General features: G+C 44.8%; 1 protein-coding gene across 1 annotated transcript in view; it reads right to left on the bottom strand.

Moving 5' to 3' along the window:
• LOC138284943 (TGF-beta receptor type-2-like) overlaps window positions 1–19,538 on the bottom strand; it is a 402,906-nt gene that overhangs the window by 90,929 nt on the left and 292,439 nt on the right. The gene's annotated exons all lie outside the window — the stretch shown is intronic.

Raw genomic sequence — 19,538 nt, 5'->3', positions numbered from 1 at the left:
CAGTAGATTAATATTGAACCAGAGCTTAACTGGAAGAGGGATCCACAATTTCGCAGCCCTGTAGGCAATTGACAGGCCTCCTCTCCTTTATCTCTTAATTCCAGGAACTACGAGGAGGGAGAGGTTGTTGGATCTTAGCGCTCTCTTGGCCATGTGTGGAGTGAATAGAAGTCGCAGGGGATGAGTGCCTGCAGAATATTTCAGTTTATGTACAATATACATGGCTTTAACCAGTTCTGTGCCGCGGACGTAATGGTTACGTCCTGCGGCACAGTGCTGCTGTGCCCAAGACGTAACCATTACGTCCTGGGCACCCAGCCCAGAGGGAGCCCTTCCCCTTCCACCCCCGAGCGCGCGCTGATTGTCACAATGCCTCCTCCGCCGCGCTGGATGATCGGAAGAGAAATGCAAAGCATTTCTCTTCCGATCACGTGGAGGAGGCAGAGAGGCTTCAAAGGATTTCCTTCCGGCTGTCAAAATGCCCACTAGACACCAGGGATGCCTTTTTTATTTTTGTAAATGAAATAAGGGAGCGACCCCTTGGGCAAAGGTCGCTCCCAGGGGGGGGAATTTTTTTTGAAGGCCTTATCTGCCCCCTCTGGGGGCAGATCGACCTATTATTAGGCCGATCTGCCCCCAGGGTGGGCAGAAAGGGGGGCCCCCTGGGGGGCACCAGGGATATATATATATTTTTTCTTTTGTTTTTGTTTATTTTTTTGTTTTAGGTGTGGGGAGCGACCCCTTAGGCAAGGGTCGCTCCCATAGGGGGCAAATTATATTTAGGCCATTTCTGCCCCCCTTGGGGGCAGATTGGCCTATTTTTATGAGGCCAATCTGCCCCCAAGGGGGGCAGAAACCACTAGACACCAGGGAGTTTTTTTTATGTTCGTGAATTTCACGTAAGGGGAGCGACCCCTTAGGCAAGGGTCGTTCCCATGGGGGTCAAATTTATTTTAGGCCATTTCTGCCCCCTGCCTATTTTAATTAGGCCGATCTGCCCCCAAGGGGGGCAGAAACCACTAGGCACCGTTTTTTGTTGTTGTTGTTTTACAGATGGGGAGCGACCCCTTATGCATGGGTCACTTCCCTAGAGGGGCAAATTGTATTTAGGCAATTTCTGCCCGCTTTGGGGGCAGATCGGCCGATTTTAGGTCAATCTGCCCCCAAGGGGGGCAGAAACCACTAGGCACCAGGGATCTTTTTTTTTGCGCCGTCAGGCAAGGGGAGCGACCCCGTAGGCAAGGGTCGCTCCCTGGGGGGGGGTGGTGGGGGGCATATATATTTTAGGCCATTTCTGCCCCCCTTGGGGGCAGATCGGCCTATTGTTATTAGGCGATCTGCCCCCGGGGGGGTAGAAACCTCTAGGCGCCAGGGCTAATTTTTTTTTGTGTTTTGTTTGTTTGTTTTTTTAGAGATGGGGAGCGACCCCTTTGGCAAGGGTCGCTCCCCTGGAGGGGCAAATTGTATTTAGACCATTTCTGCCCCCCTTGGGGGCAAATCGGCCGATTTTAGGTGAATCTGCCCCCAAGGGGGGCAGAAATCACTAGGCACTGGGGATCTTTTTTTTTGCGCCATCACGCAAGGGGAGCGGCCCCGTAGGCAAGGGTCGCTCCCCAGGGGGATTGGGGGGCAAATTTATTTTAGGCCATTTCTGCCCCCCCTGGGGCCGGCTGAGCTAGAGGCCAAAATCCACCTCTGTTTTCTGTCAAAAAATGGGATGTGTCCACGTTGTGTTTTGGGGCATTTTCTGTCATGGGCGCTAATTGTTTTTAGACCATTTCTGGCCCCCTTGTGGGCAAATCGGCCGATTTTAGGTGAATCTGGGATCTTTTTTTTTGCGCCGTCACGCAACAGGAGTGACCCCGTAGGCAAGGGTCGCTCCCCGTGGTGGGGCAAATTTATTTTAGGCCATTTCTGCCCCCCTGGGGCCGGCTGAGCTAGAAGCCAAAATCCACAGGTAGGCACTTTGCAAAAAACACCTCTGTTTTCTGTGAAAAAATGTGATGTGTCCATGTTGTGTTTTGGGCCATTTCCTTTCGTGGGCGCTAGGCCTACCCACACAAGTGAGGTACCATTTTTATCGGGAGAAATTTGTGGCTCCTCTCAGATTCCAGAACTTTCTGTCACCGAAATGTGAGGAAAATGTGTTTTCTTAGCCAAATTTTGAGGTTTGCAAAGGATTCTGGGTAACAGAACCTGGTCAGAGCCCCACAAATCACCCCATCTTGGATTCCCCGAGGTCTCTAGTTTTAAAAAATGCACAGGTTTGGTAGGTTTCCCTAGGTGCCGGCTGAGCTAGAGGCCAAAATCTACAGGTAGGCACTTTGCAAAAAACACCTCTGTTTTCTGTCAAAAAATGGGATGTGTCCACGTTGTGTTTTGGGGCATTTCCTGTTGCAGGCGCTAGGCCTACCCACACAAGTGAGGTATCATTTTTATCGGGAAACTTGGGGGAACATAGAATAGCCAAACAAGTGTTATTGCCCCTTGTCTTTCTCTACATTTTTTCCTTCCAAATATAAGAGAGTGTGTAAAAAAGACGTCTATTTGAGAAATGCCCTGTAATTCACATGCTAGTATGGGCACCCCGGAATTCAGAGATGTGCAAATAACCACTGCTCCTCAACACCTTATCTTGTGCCCATTTTGGAAATACAAAGGTTTTCTTGATAGCTATTTTTTACTCTTTATAATTCAGCAAATGAATTGCTGTATACCCGGTATAGAATGAAAACCCAAGGCAGGGTGCTAGTCATTTATTGGCTCTGGGTACCTAGAGTTCTTGATGAACCTACAAGCCCTATATATCCCCGCAACCAAAAGAGTCCAGCAGACGTAACGGTATATTGCTTTAAAACATCTGACATTGCAGGAAAAATTGCAGATTTTTTCACCTCAATTTCAATATTTTTTTTTTCAGTTGTTATTTTCTGTAGGAAACCCTTGTAGGATCTACACAAATTACCCCTTGCTGAATTCAGAATTTTGTCTACTTTTCAGAAATGTTTCGGTTTCTGGGATCCAGCATTGGTTTCATGCCCATTTCTGTCACTGACTGGAAGGAGGCTGAAAGCACAAACAATCGTAAAAGTGGGGTATGTCCCAGTAAAATGGCACAATTGTGTTGAAAAATTGGGTTTTCTGAGTCAAGTCTGCCTGTTCCTGAAAGCTGGGAAGCTGGTGATTTTAGCACCGCAAACCCTTTGTTGATGCCATTTTGAGGGAAAAAACCACAAGCCTTCTTCTACAGCCCCTTTTTCCCATTTGTTTTTTAAAAAAAACGAACTTTTCACTGTATTTTGGCTAATTTCTTGGCCTCCTTCTGGGGAAACCACAAAGTCTGGGTACCTCTAGAATCCCTAGGATGTTGGAAAAAAAGGAGGCAAATTTGGCGTGGGTAGCTTATGTGAACAAAAAGTTATGAGGGCCTAAGCGCGAACTGCCCCAAATAGCCAAAAAAAGGCTCGGCACAGGAGGGGAAAAGGCCTGGCAGCGAAGGGGTTAAATTGTATTGCCCTAATCGGCAGGCAGTGCAATTAAACTAATGCAGGTCTAGCGGATTTCCTCTTCGGTCATCCTAATAGTGCGTGGGCTGTGGCATTTTGAATAACCTGCAACTGTTTTTTTATCACATACAATGGATTGCCCAGGAACAAGGAATTGCCATAATCCAGGCGTGACAAAATCAGGCTCTGGGCAACTAACCTCTTACACTCCTGAGGAAGCCATCTGAGCGCTTTCCTGGGAGATCTCAGTAGTCCAAAGCACACATACCTTCTGGGCCTGCACTGCCATAGACAGCTCCTTATCTAAAATGACACCCAAGCTTTTTACTTCAGGTTTAGGGGAGGTTGGCTCCTCCAAGCAGGGGGGCCATAGATAGTGCTCTCATACCGAGGGGTTGTATCCAACTACCTTGGTCTTATCCCCATTATGTTTTACGTGGCTTGCTGTCATCCTCCTGGACACCTTTCCCATGCATGTGATCAGATTGGTCAGATTTTTTGAGGTGAATACGATATTTAAGGATAGCGAGACAATATTCTGTGGGTTATCAGCATATGAATCATTGTGAAACCGTAGGAGCAAATGATGTTAGAGAGTGGCCTCATATATACAGTAAACAGTGTGGGGCTTAAGGAAGATTCCTGAGGCACCCCCACAACTGAGTTTGTAAATTTCTGACATAAAAAGTCTCTCGCTTACTTGGTAGCTCTTAATAGTAACAGAAGTAAGCCATTTAAGGGCTGATCCTGAAATCCCAAATGCTTTCAGCCTTTCGACCAAGACTGCATGTGATATCATATCAAAGGCTGCGCTTAAACCCAATAGGATTAGCTCGGCCGAACCTCCTTGGGCCAACATCCTTCTTAATTCCTCCGTGGCCCAAAGAAGGGCTGTCTCAGTGCAGTATCCCTGTCGAAAGCTAGTTTGGATGTACTGTAAAAAGTCACTGGTTTCCAGGAATTTTGAGATCACTCCATTAAGGCTTATCTTCAGATTTTTCCCTATCCCCGGAAGCAGATAGATGGGCCTATTGTTCTCTAATTTGTCCTTTTCTAAAGAAGGTTTTTTTATTACTGGCCAAATTACTGCATGTTTCTACTCATCCGGTACCTGACCAGATTCCAGTGAGGAATTATAAAAAGTTGTCAATGCGGAGATTACATTGTTACCGCCTTGTAACAGGATATTCATTGGAGGGGGATCCTGTGTTGAGCCAGATTTTATGGACCTTGCTGTGTCTACAATGTCAGATCTGTTCACTATGGGGACTTGTACTTATTTTTCCTCATCAGACGTCGACCCAGAGCAAGAGAAAAGGGGAAAAAAGTAGGAAGAGAAAGATGGAAAACCCATAACAAAGAGAGAAAGCAGAAAGCTGCAAATGTGAGATAAACGGACAGTACCCGTTGGTGGATTTAACAGGCATGAAGTGAAATCAAGACTACGCAACTTTTCTATTCATCTGAAATTCAGTAGTGGTAGCCGTGGGCTTCGGAGGAAATCATTTTTTTTTTTTTTTACAAATCAAGCACTGTAGGTAAGGTATGCTCTCAGCCACAGTTTTTCGATGACTGGCATCTTAAAGAGCTAAAGAGCAGCATCAGCAGTATTTCAACACTTTAGATTGTGCTACACAGAGCAGTGGGAGTCGCATCACATAATATTAGCACTGGAAGTCTCTGCCACAGATTTGTGCTGACTGGTGTGTTAAATAGTTGAAGAGCTGCAGCAGCACTGTTATGCCAAATTAGACAGTGGTAAATATTTGTTTGTCAAAGAACTTTCACAAAATGTGTTGCTTTTGGTTGGAAATGTGGCAACATTTGTTGATATACCTAAAGTAAACAAGAGAACATAACACAACAGCTTACAAAAAGAAGCAAAACAATGCAATTAAAACATAAGAATGCACAACAAAACAGTTAAAACAGAATGCAACACAACAACAGTATTACAACACAGCAAACTCATATTGCAGTAATGCAGCAGAAATACACAGCACCTCCAGAATCCTGTTTTCATAATAAGGAGGTAAACATTATTTAGAGCAAGAACTGCCTTAGCCTACAACCAAAGACGTGAAATAGTGCTAGTCAAAGATGTTTTGTGATCTTTTCGAACATTAAAGGAATATGCTGCTTTAGATGGAAATGTAGGAGCTTTTCTTGATATATCTAAATAATTACAGACCTCAACTGAATATAACACAATAGCATAACACAAAGCAGAATAACAAAATATAACAGGCCACAAGAAACCTCTAAAAACAGGTACAGTTGCACAAAAACAGAACACAAAAACACTTCCACCACAAAATGCAACCCAGTAAATATGCACAAACATTCTTATCACACATTACCACCTTCATAGGTCTGTTTTCTTACTATTATGGTAAAAGGAGATGGAATCTAACATTGCCTTACTTTCCATCATGAACAACAATAGAGCCATCCACAAATATGATCGGCCCCTGCTGTCCAAAACATACTTCTGCTCCTGCAACACATTGTTCATAGAAGGCAGAGGAACATGGAGAAGAATATGCCCCATTCATATTTATTAGAGTATGGTTTGTGTTCATTCGCCCTTTCCAACACGCAGGTCCTGTTAATGAATACAGGGTTTGTGCCCAGTGCACACAATATACAAGCATGTTCACACGAGTCTTGTCGATCAGTGCATTGCACTGAACCTAGATCACACAAATCTAGATAACAGCAGCTAAAATGGGAGGACATGATCAAAATTTGAAATTAAGAGGCCACATCTCTTTTCCTATTATTTTTTAATTAGATGAACTGAAACAAAGGCCCTGATTTACAAACACCTTGCACCAGGTTTGCAAAAGTGTGATGTGGTGGATTTCACTTTCCAACGCAAACCAGGATTTTGTATTGGAAATATGGCTGCTGTAAGGCAAAGTAGAGCTTTGCGCTACTTTGTGTTACTTTGCATCAAGGGGGCGTTCCAAGGTTAGTATATGGCCATTCTCACACAGCCACCCAATGGGTTTGAGGCAATTCCTAATCTACTAGCATTGGTAGACAGTGATTTGTTCCAAAAACCTATGCCTACTTGAGTCGGGCATAACTGTAGAGCAAGTTTATTAACACTCTCCACAGTTGTCCAAATTTGCGTGTGTGCTGCATTGTAAAGCAAGCTAACATAGTGGGAAAAGCATTAAAGAATAGTTGTTGCTTGCAAGACATTTTCTTAGCTGACAGTGGGTTTAGAGCCCACCCATTGCTTACAATGGTTGGCTTCATCGTCACTCTCATTTGCTTCCCTCTCTTTGGTCAACGCATTCTGGCTTCACTAGCTCTTCCTCTGTTTGGTCCTCCGCTGGAGCACGGCCTAAGTACTTGTGTTCTTCTACTACTCGTGCTTTTGGAGCTACATTTTTCTTTTTTTTTAAGAACTCCATAACAGTGCAGGTGTTTAGAGGCCATCTCCCTCATGTGCTTCTCATTCCCTTCAAATGTTGCTTTCTCTCTTATCTGTGCGCTTTGATTCTCATTCATATTGCTCCTTGATCCCTACTGCCCTCCTCCCGCTGTATGTATTGTTTCTTAAACCTTTAATTGCCATCAGTGTAGTTGCTTGCCCCCACCCACGGTGTGTGTTGCTGCATGCTCCCCTCCGCCTTCCTTTTTGTTGCTTGACACCTCCGACCCTCTGTGTTGTTGCTTGCCCCTCCTTGTTGTTGCTTACCCCCATCATCCGTTTTGATGCTTGCCCCCTTCCACATCCGTGCTGTTGCTTGGCCTCTCCTGCTCTCCATTTTGTTGCTTGCCCCTTCCGTTGTCCGTATTTCTGCTTGCCCCTCTTGTGCTGCTCTTGCTGTCCTTCTTGTTTCATGTTCCCTCTTGCCCTCCTCCCACTGTCCTTCTTGTTGCATGCTACCTCATGCCCTCTACCGGATGTCCATTTTGTTGCAAGTCGCCTCCCATCCTCCTCCTGCTGCCCGTCTTTTTGCTTAACCTCTCCAGATGTCTGTTCTGTTGCTTACCTTCTCCCACCCACCTTACTTTGTCCATGGTGCCCCCCATCTACCCTTATAAACAAGAGCTAAGATGCGGCCAGCAGTGGCATGTAAAGACGCTTTTTCATAACATCTTTCATGCCATGCACCAATTCCTCCCTCCATACCATTTTAGTTGCTTTCCCTGACTCTCCCTTGTCATTGATTGCCCCACCCACCTGGCATAACAAAAAAGGGCTATCACGTGAACACCGCAAGCCAGGTCATAGTGCTCTTTTCCCCCTCACACTCCGTGTTACGAGCCATCCAACCCTCAGAAACACTTCCCACCCTGTCCTCCCTCTAGCAATAAAAAAAGTGCTATGACATGGTCATCTCTGGCTACATTAGAGCACTTCTTTGCCGTCAGTCTTACCGAACAGCAGATGCACTGCTGTACAACATATCTACAAGACATTGACACAGCCAAAAGTTCTCTCTGAACAAAATGTATTGCCTTTTCCAGTGCTTGTTGTACTTGAAGATTTCCTTCCAGCTCAAGACCTATGCTTGGTAGAATACCCATACCTTTGCACTATGGTGCAAACGGGTGTGTTTTAGCACATGGCAGCCTAAAGTGTGTCAGGAACGGGAGAGAGGAAAACAGCAGCATATCTTAGTAAACATGGTACTATCATTCTCTCTCACTTTCAGCGTAGCAACTTTGTATTTTTGCTAATGATATTCTGCCATACAACCAGAGTGCTGCAGAACCAGAAGAAATGCATCAGCACAAAGATGTTGTGCCTCCTACCAGGATGCAGCATTCAACTTCTGTATGGTGGTCAAGGACATCAAAGCCTTGAGAGATCCACACCTCCAAGGCACAGCTTGAGAAAGTAGTGGCAAAGCAAGGCCTGCGCCAAAAGAACTGAAGAACTCTTTGTCTAACACCATAGAGAAGAAACACTTCGTAATGCACAATTATCATGGGAAAATTATAGAGAACCTAAATATATTGGAATAGAATATCATAAAAAACTGAAAATAAATATTACGACTCCTCACTAAGTAATAGTAGGGAAAGTGTTGGAGTTTGGAGGGGTCAGAGTTATCACTCCCACTTTCATTTATGCAAAAGAAGGGAAAGTGGAGGGGTCAGATTTACTATTCCCAGTCCAATTTGAATAACAGCAAGGAAGGTGTTAGATTTTGGAGGGGTCAGTTTTACCATTCTTGCTCCAATTAACTAACAGTAAGAAAAGTGGTGTACTTTGGACGGGGTCAGCAAAAGTAAGGAAAGTGTTGCACTTTGGAAGGGTCGTAAATACTTTCCCACACTAACGTAAGCAAAATTTAGAAAATGTTGGACTTTTGAAGTGTCAGAATTACTATTCCCACTGCAACATAAATAAACTAGGGAAAGAGTTCAAAATTGAGGAGTCAGATTTACTATCCTTATTCCAATCTTGGAAAGAGTAGGTAAAGTGTTAGAGTTTGAAAGGATCAAACTTACTATTCCCACTCCAACGTAAGCAAATGTATAAAAAGTTTTGGGCTTTATAGGGTGAGAATTACTATTCCCACTTCAATCTTAGCAACATTAGAGAAAGTGTTGCACTTTGAAGGAGTAAAATGTACTGTTCCCACATCAACCTGAGCAACAACAGGAAAAGCAATGGACTTTGTGTGGATCATATTTACTGTTCGCACTCCTGCATAAACTAAATTAGCGAAAGTGTTGGACTTTAGTGGGGTCAGATTTACTATTTCCACTCCAATCCTAGCAACAATAAGGAAAGTGCTGAGATTTGAAGGGGTATGATTTACTACTCATGCAATAATCTGAGCAACTGTAGGGAAAGTGCTGGACTTTGTAGGAGTAGGATTTACTATTTCCACTCCATCGCAAGCAAAATTAGGGAAAGCGTGGTACTTTCGATGGGTCTGTTTTACTATTCCCACTCATCGCAAGCAAAATTAGATAAAAAGTTGGATTTTCAATGGTCAGATTTACTATTCCCACTTTGTAAGCAAAATTAGAGAAAGTGTTGTACATTTGATGGGTCTGATTTACGATTCCCACTCTAATCATTGCAAAAGTAGGGAAAGTGTTTGACTTTGGAAGGATCAACATTACTATTCCCACTCCAATTTTAGCAGTAGTAAAGGATGTGTTGGATTTCAGTGGGGTCAAATTTGTGATTCCTACTCCAATATAAGGAGTCCAATATAAGCAACAACAGGAAAAGTGTTGCCCTTTTGAGTGATTAAATTTACTTTTCCCACTCCAATCTGAGCAATAGTAGGGATAGTGTTGGACTTTGGAAGGGTCAGATTTACTATTCCTGCTCCTATTTTTTTTAAATAAACAGTCAAATATGCACCAAATCCTTACAATTTTAAGATATATTTAAAATAATAAATGTATTCATTAAATATAAAACAAACAAATGTAAATGTAACAAATATAAACCTTATAATGTAAATAAAAAATATTTTATAAAGGTAAACATATTTTCAGTTAAAACACTTCGCATCCTGTGCTTAAGATGAACACTGAAAAATATTTGAAACTAATAAAAAATAAATCACATAATAAATGAAAGATTATTATTTCATTTAAAATAAAACAAATCAATTAAAATCATTACAATACGTTAATTACACTATCTATAAAGACAATTTCAAAAGTAATACATTGATCAAAAAATTAACAATTAATTACAATCAACAAATAATTAAAACAATCAATTACTTTACATAATGACAATGAGATAAAATAATTGAATACAAAATAAAAATGAAAAATATTAATTTACATATTAAAATACTTCCCACCCTAATTCGCTACACATCTCTACTAAACTAACAGTTTCTATTTACATTTAAAAAATGACGTTTTATAAACAAATTTACACACTATACCAGAACAATTCTTATGAAAATACTAATAACTTACATTAAAATATCTAAAATGTATCAAACAAATTAAAACTATATAAAATACAACAATATTTAAAAAGCAATATTACATACAACTGTATTTGGGAGAATGGTATTGAAAACCTAAAAAAAAATATTACCAAGTCTACAGTATTCTTGACATCACAAAATTCTGGCTACAATATTTGTGATCTACACTATTTCAAATTTTAATATTTTGTCAGAATACGAAAGAACCATGATTTTAAATCCTATCATCAAGCAGAATTACTATAAAAAAAGTACTGATAAAATATGTGCATTTAAGACTCTTTCGACACACTGATGGGACCTAAAGTGAGAGGTCAAATACTCAAAGAAGAGGTCACAGTGAATACATTTTGAATAGAAGGCAGATAAAAAGCAGACGATAAGTAGCCCCTCATTTCAAAACAGCATGAAGAAGCAACAATTTGAAGATCACTGTTGGCATAAAATAGCAAAGATTCATGTCCACTTTTGGAGCTAACCTACAAAATAACATTCAAATTGACTCAACATATGGCATAAGTGTTATGCCACTTGTGGTCGGTTTGCTTTAGAATTATATCTAAAGTCAAGTCCTTGAAAGTCAACAGAGTCTCTCAGTCCAGGAGGAGATTTTAGTGACATAGTGGACTAGGTCATCGGTCGTTCTAATGGGGAGTGACCCTTGACCTGCCTTAAGGCCAGGCACCACTCTACACGCCGAGCAGCTCCACCAGCCTGCCCCCGTGTCCCCGATCCCAACCTCCCTGCTGCCGTGAGTTCAAGGCCCTCCACCACCCGCAGGCACCCGCCTGCGCCTCATCCCTGGTGTCTAGTGGTTGCCGTAAGTATTGTGTGTGTCTTGTAATCTGTGTTAGTGCTTTTTGTGCTGTTTTTCTGTGCCTTTTTCTTTTTATTGTCTTCTTCAGTTTTCTGCCTGTTTACTGCCTTTTCTATTGCCTTTTTCTGTTCCAACCTCTCCCTCTTCCCAGTCCTGCAGCTGCGTCCCTTGCGGCCCGCCCCCCTCGCGCTCCCATTTGCCACCGCCTCCCAGCAGCTCCTCCCTCCCACCTCCCCTTCTTAATGGCAGCCACTGCGTGGCGCTGAGAGTGACCCCTGACATGCCTTAAGGCCAGGCACCACTCTACATGCCAAGCAGCTCCACCAGCCTGCCCCCATGTCCCCGACCCCACCCTCGCTGCTGCCGCGAGTTTGAGGCCCTCCACCACCCGCAGGCACCTGCCTGCTCCTCATCCCTGGTGACTAGTGGTTGCCGTAAGTATTGTGTGTGTGTCTTGTAATCTATATTAGTGCTTCTTGTGCCTTTTTCTGTGCCTTTTTCTGTTTATTGCCTTCTTCTGTTTTCTGCCTGTTTACTGCCTTTTTTATTGCCTTTTTTATTGCCTTTTTCTGTTCCAACTTCTCCTTCTCCCAGGTCCCGCCGCTGCGTCTCCTGCGGCCCCTCGCGCCCCCATTTGCCTCCACCTCACACCTCCCAGCTGCTCCTTCCTCCCACCTTCCCTTCTTAATGGCGGCCGCTGCGCCAGTCTGCGCCTGGACCGCGCCCAGCGCCAGTTCCCTTGCCCCTTACACCTCCCATGCCGCCAGATGCCACTACACCGCTACAGATCTCCTTGCGCTCAACCCAGGCTTCCCCACCACCTGCGTCCGGACCTCCCCTAGGCACACCCACTGACCTTTCTCCTGCCACACGTGCCACTTCACCTGCGCTCAAGTCACCAACCACCACAACAATGCCACCCACCTCAACCACCTGAGTTGCATCCTCCTCAACACCCACTCCATCCACAAGCACGCCATCGAACTCTGGGACCTACTCACATCAACCTCCCCAGACATCGCCTTCCTCACCGAAACCTAGATGAACCCCTGATCGGAACCCGACATCGCCATAGCCACCCCCGAGGGCTACAAAATCACCCGAAGAGACCGTACCAACAAACCAGGAGGAGGAATCGCCATAGTCCACAGAAGCTCCATCAGGATCTCAACTGACACCCACGACGCCCTCGATGCCGCAGAACACCTGCACTTCCAGATATACGTCAACACCAACACCACCCTGAGAGGAACCCTCATCTACAGACCCCTGGGCCCACAATTCTGCGATGCCATCGCCGACACTATCAGCACCCACACCCTCGCCTCCACGGACTACATGCTCCTCGGCGACCTGAATTTCTACCTCGAGAACACCGGCGACAGCAACTCCTCAGCCCTACTGGACAACCTTGTCAACCTTGGCTTCAAGAAACTGGTCACCTCGCCCACCCACGTAGCCTATCACACACTCGACGCCATCTTCTCCTCCAGCAGCCACGTCACCTTCACTCACACCACCGAACTCCATTGGACCGCCCACCGCTGTGTTAATTTTTCCTTCCAGAAACCCACCACCAACAGCATCGGATCCCTCACCGCAAGTGGAACAGGATCTCCAAGGACCAATTGATCTCCAACCTCGCCCATGCCCTACTGCCCAAAACCAACGACCCCAACACTGCCACCATCAACCTCAAGCAATGGCTCGATGACTGCGCCAACACCCTCGCTCCACTCAAGAAAACCACCAACACCTGCACCAACAGAAAAGCTCCCTGGTTCACCGCAGACCTTCAGGCCTCCAAACGAGAATGCCCGAAAGCCGAGAAGATCTGGCACCAAGAACAAACAGAAAGCAACCACGCAGCCCTCAAGTCCGCCATCCGCAAACATCACCAGCTCATCCGGACCACCAAAAGATCTTTCTACAAAGAACGAATTGACAACAACGCACACGACAGCAAGGAGCTCTTCAGCATCATCAAGGAACTCACCAACCCCAAGTCCTGCTCTGTGGACCCACCCCACTCGCAAGACCTCTGCGACTCCCTCGCCACCTTCTTTCACCGCAAGATCACAGACATCCATGGAAGCTCCGCACCGCCGTCCCCCACCACTGCCAAGGTCGACCCCAACGCACCCAGCCACACCAACGTCCTGAGCACCTGGACCCCAACAACGACGAGGAAACCACCAAGACCATGAGCACCATCCCCCCCGGCTCTCCCGATGACCCCTGCCCTCACCACGTCTTCAATAAAGCCAGCCAAATCATTGCTCCCCAGCTCTGGACCATCATCAACAGCTCCTTCGAGACCGCCATCTTCCCGGAGAGCTGGAAACACACCAAAGTCAATGCTCTGCTCAAAAAGCCCAAAGCCGACCCCAAAGACCTCAAAAACTACCGGCCAATCTCCCTACTCCCCTTCCCTGCGAAGGTCATTGCGAAGATAGTCAACAACCAACTATCCCGCTTCTTGGAGGACAACAGCCTACTCGACATTTCCCAGCCTGGCTTCCGCAAGAACCACAGCACCGAGACCGCTCTTATCGCTTGCACCAATGACATCAGGAGCAGGCTCGACAAAGGTGAAACCATTGCCCTCATCCTCCTTGACCTTTCCGCAGCCTTCAACACCGTCTGTCACCACACCTTTCGCACACACCTCTACGATGCCGGAATCCGCCACAGAGCCCTGGATTGGGTCACATCCTTCCTCTCTGGAAGAACCCAAAGAGTCCGCCTCCCCCCGTTCCTGTCTAAAGCCACCAGGACCATTTGCGGAGTCCCCCAGGGATCCTAACTCAGGCCCACCCTCTTCAGTGTCTACATGGCACCGCTCGCCAACATCGTCCGATCCCACAGCCTCAACATGTCTCCTACGCAGACGACACTCAGCTCATCCTCTCTCTCACTAAGAACCCCGCAACTGCTAAGACCAACCTCCACACCGGACTTCACGCCATTGCCAGGATGGAAGCAAGCCGCCTCAAGCTGAACTCGGAGAAGACAGAGATCATCATCTTCGGCCCCAACAGATCAGCTTGGGATGACTCCTGGTGGGCTGCCACTCTGGGGTCGGCCCCAACACCCACCACCCATGCACGCAATCTCGGCTTCATACTGGACTCTTCGCTCTCTATGACCCAGCAAGTCAACGCCATCTCATCTTCATGCTTCAACACCCTTCGCATGCTCCGCAAGACCTTCAGATGGATCCCCGTGGAAACCAGGGGAACAGTCACCCACGCCCTTGTCAGCAGTAGACTGGACTATGGCAACGCCCTCTACATGGGAACAATGGCCAAGCTCCAGAAGAAACTCCAGCGCATCCAGAACTCCTCAGCACGACTCATCCTCAACCTCCCTCGTCATGAACACATCTCAGCCCACCTCAGAGACCTCCACTGGCTCCCTGTCAACAAAAGGATCGTCTTCAAACTCCTGATCCACGCTCACAAAGCTCTCCACGACGCAGGGCCTGCCTACCTCAACGAGCATCTCAACTTCCACATCCCGACACGCCAGCTCCGCTCTGCCAACCTCGCCCTCGCAACCGTCCCCCGCATCCACCGTACCACAACCGGTGGCAGATCCTTCTCCCCCCTTGCCACCAAAACCTGGAACTCCCGCCCCGTCAACCTACGTCTGACCCAGGACCTCATGACCTTCAGGAAGCGCCTCAAGACCTGGCTCTTCGAGCAGTAGCACCCCCCCCCACCAGCGCCTTGAGACCCTTCCGGGTGAGTAGCGCGCTTAACAAATTATTGATTGATTGAAGCATCACCAAAGGGGCTAATCAAATTACAGGAATTTGCAAAAGACCTGCACATATAGAATGAATGGAGATTTGTACATAAGGGTTTTTTTTATCAGTAAGGTGTGCATTGGTTCTTCTTGAAACCAGACTATGATTTTCTCCCAGAGCAAGATATAGAATGCATGTTCACTAGTAATGGAGATATCTGATAACCTGATTTAGAAACCAATAGCCAAGCAACTGGCTCTCAGTGAGAGCCATGCTTACCAAAACAATACTGGCAGATTGAAAAATCCACACTCTATCAAAAGCAAAGAGACATTAAGGGAAGACATTAAGAGAAGACATCATATTGGCTTGAAGAGGAGGTAAACGCATTTCGTATTTCAAAAACCTAGAATGAAGACAGTAGTAGTGAGGGACTCAGGTGAGGAACTTAAAGGGCTGGAGGGGGAACACTTGTAAAGGATTAACAAGGATGGCCATAGAATGCTGTGTAACACAATAGGAAAGGCTAATGTGTTATAGTGGGCCTTCCCCGTTATATACCTAGATGCGGAAAAGGAATTCAAGTCAATCAAATGATGCTTCTTTGTGGTTCTGTGGAAAATGGGGTTGATAAAAGTGCTCCATAGTCACTGCAAGTAAGGTATGGTAGGAACTGTATTGAATAAGACCTCAAACGCAGCCAGCTGCTACCCAAAGAACTCTTCTGTCCAAGAGTTCTACATCCCACCTCTCGAGTTCAGCATACCAGCTCAGGATTCCAACCCCAGTGTTCTAGGAATCCACTTCTCTTCCCCTGTTTACAAACTGACCTGTAAAACAGGACAAGGACCTCAAGAATGGGCCATTCTAGCTAAAACATTCAAGATAAAAAACACAATCAATGCTGGGTACAGAGGAAAGAGACACATTCCACACGATGGTACTGACAACTAAAAGAATATACAATGGAGTACTGAAAAAGGAGTGCAAAAAGGCGTCCAAGTGCAGACTGGACTACATGAAGCCCATTAAATATTCAAGCTTTTTGTGCTTTTCTTGTACTTCTGTATTCTCTCCTTACAAGGAGGTGTGCTTCCCCACAGACTTTATGCCACTGAGGAAATGTGTCCACCACATTAACTATCTTCTCTTTCACATTCTTCTGAGTAGAACCTGAGCACAGGGAAACCTGACTCAGGTAACAGATCTTGCTGTCATTGTTATTAATGGCATTCTTAAAAGCCTTAACAATCCACAATGGGTGTTAAACCTGGACCACTGTGCACAACACACATGCATACAAATCATCAAAATAACACTTTCTATTCTTTTGGTAACACACTTGGTTACCCACTTCCCTCCTTCTTCACTCATCATGCACAGAGACACTTACACACCCTTTGGCCCAGGACATCCAACAAGGAAACAACCAGGTACCTGGCTTCTGCTTCCTATTGACTTAAAAGAAGAATGACCTGTGGTCCTATACTTCACCAATCTATTTTTCAGCTCTTCTTTCCAAGAAAACACTTTCACTTCAAAGTTTTATTACAATACTCTACCACCCCATTAATTTCAGGATGGTACCATGCACATTTTTATGGATGACACCATTGAGGAAAATTTAACTATATTTCCAGCAAGGACTCTGCAAAGCACTGCCTTTGAAAACTTCCTTCCAAAAATGCTTATGAAGACTCTGGAAGTAGTGTTGCTAACAAACGTAACTTTAAGCCACCCACAGAACAAGTTCACTAGAACCAAAAAGATATGGCACAGACTGTTCCCCATGCAAGTGGCCAACTAAATCGATGGCGAACTCCTACCATTGGAAGTCAGGAAGTCTTCCACATTGGAGGGGTACAGGTCTAAGAAATATTGTCACTGCTACAGCACTCAACAAACAAATATATCCATCATCTGATAGAGGCCATCAGAAATCCTGTTTTATCTACTCTTTTGTCTGCACAATGGCAAGATGACCACGATGCCCCCTAAGGTATAGCCTTGTCTCTCAGAGTACATAACAGAATGGGTTTTATGCCTCCGAAGAGCAGAATGTCCCTTTTACCGAGTTACTTTCTCACCCACCAGAATGGTTTAAGGCTGATGGTCCTCTCTTTGCTCACAATCCAGCTCTCTCTTAGTTTACACAATAAATTGCTAAAAAAGACCTCTAAAATCAGCAACTTAGCCACTAGATTACATCTTGGTTTATCACTTGGCTGCAGCCTTGGGATTTTGTTGGCTAATGGCCATTAGATGGAATATCAGCAGTTTGGCAAAACAGGGCAGTACAATGAAAGGGCAACTGGAGAAAGTGGTAATCAAAAGATGAATGGGTTACTGTCAGGAATTGCAGGATGAATAGGAAAGTAACATTGAGCATGTGGTCTGAAAAGAGTGAAGCAATGCACATATGCAACTTTCTCAGTGAAACACTAATATTTTATTAGGCAATGAGATGTAAGCACCCTTTTAACATTACTTAATTTCAGTGAACCACTAGGGACTGATCAGTGAAAAAATTAGAACACCATTGGTGGGTTCCACACACATGCTCACATATTCTATAAACTCACTCACGCACAGGCCACTATAAACAGTCAGAGTGAAGGCTGGTGAAGTGTTCAAGATCGGGAAGGTAGCAAATGAAACCTGAGAAGGAAGATTACTAACCCTCTGATAGATGGGAGATTGGGAAGGAAAATGTATGTTGACCATGCAGGCCCATGTGATCTTAAAAGACCTGCTGTATCACATACAATTTTGTAATAATCAACACTCCATGGTACCTAGCAGGAAAATTTCCCATCTCTGGACAATGTAACAACACCGGAAGCCAGAAATCACCAGACTCAAAGTCCAGAAGTGCAACACTGAAATAACAAGGAGGAAAAGGGGTTTCTGGATCACTATTACATACATATTAGGCTTGCCCCATTGTTCTTGCACTTCAGAAAATACCTGAAAGCTCACCTTTTCAAAGAGCACCTTATCTGTCTGATATGCAACCATAGTTCTTCCTGTCCCCTATCTCTGACCAGTGGACACCAAGGGCCAGATTTACAAGGCCCTTGCGCCCCTTAGTGTCATATTTGAGGCAAATACTTTGCTCCAAATGTGACGCTAATGGGTCACTACCATAACGCCATATTTACAGGGTGGTGCAAACTAGGTTTGTGCCACTTTGTAAACCCTTTTTGCCATATCATGCATAATGTATGCATGATTTATGCAAAGGGGGTGTTCCCTCGTTAGAGGGTTGCTAAGCATGGCTCAATGGAATCAACAAGATTCCATTGTGGCTTTTCTAGCCTCATTTTTGACGTCTGTTTAAAGGAGGTGTTAAAATGAGGCTCCCATTGATTTCAATGGGCCTCTTAACACTATACTAGATTAGCGTAATTTTTTTAATGCTAATCCAATATAGTGTTACAATAGCGTCAACAAAATGAGGCTATTACCCTAACATGCGCAATGGTGTGCCGAATTGTAAATACGGCGCTACCATGGTGGTGTTAGGGGACTCAAATGGGCCGCAAGAAAAGTGCCACATCACTAGTGATGAGACACTTTCTTGTAAATATGGCCCCAAATCTCTTAGTCCTAACCCCCATTATATACAGAATTCCCTTGTGCAGTGCCTGTTTGCAATCCAGCTTAGTTTGCACTATATAAACCCCAGTCCCTACATATATTATGGTGATTTGTAATTAGAAAAGGTGGAACCACCAAATAAATACAAGAGTTTGTCAATTCAGAAGATGGCAGATGATGCAGTGTCAAGAAGAGCAGCAGAACACCAAGGGTGGGAGTAACCAGCAGGCACAATTAGGTGGAAAGAAGTGGATCAGTAAGTTCATAAACACAACAGTGTTTGTGGAGGGCAATACCCGTCAAGATCTAAGATCCCCATTTATCATGATGGTTAAAATTATTTTTGCTGTGTTTGTTTTGTTAAGGACAAAGAGGGAGGTGCTTTATTTTTGGCACATCTTGTGCATGTACACCATATGCAAAGCAATGATCATGAACTAATATAATATGATTGAATAGTGTAATGTCACCTGAGTTAAACCGGAAGGTAACCAGCTAAAGAACATTTGGCAGACATTGGTATGGTGCCCGTATGTAATCAAAATATGCTCAAGATATGGAATAACACACTATTCCCCATTGGTTGTATATGCTGGTGAACTGAACAAGGTACCAGAGCCAAAGACTGACAGCTTTGAATTTAGTTTTCTAATAAAAAGCATTAAAACTTTGTGAAGTTGAGAGCTTTGCTGAACATAATGGCATTGCTTAGGGCTAATAATGGCTGGTACAGACCTGCTCCAACATTAGAATGTTTGTCTTTGTGTTTCTCCATTTTTAATGTAGAGCATTCTATTCACGGTAGGTGGATGTTCTAATGGCATGGTAGCCCTTTGCTTCTGGCTATGATGGTTATTAAAGGTCCTCACCCTCGCTATAGTCCATAACATAGGTTTGAATTGCTATTGCCCAAGATAGTGGGTTTT

Source organism: Pleurodeles waltl, chromosome 3_1, assembly GCF_031143425.1.
Source record: "Pleurodeles waltl isolate 20211129_DDA chromosome 3_1, aPleWal1.hap1.20221129, whole genome shotgun sequence".
NCBI classification, from domain to species: Eukaryota; Metazoa; Chordata; class Amphibia; order Caudata; family Salamandridae; genus Pleurodeles; species Pleurodeles waltl.
This window is presented reverse-complemented; position numbering and strand designations above follow the sequence as displayed.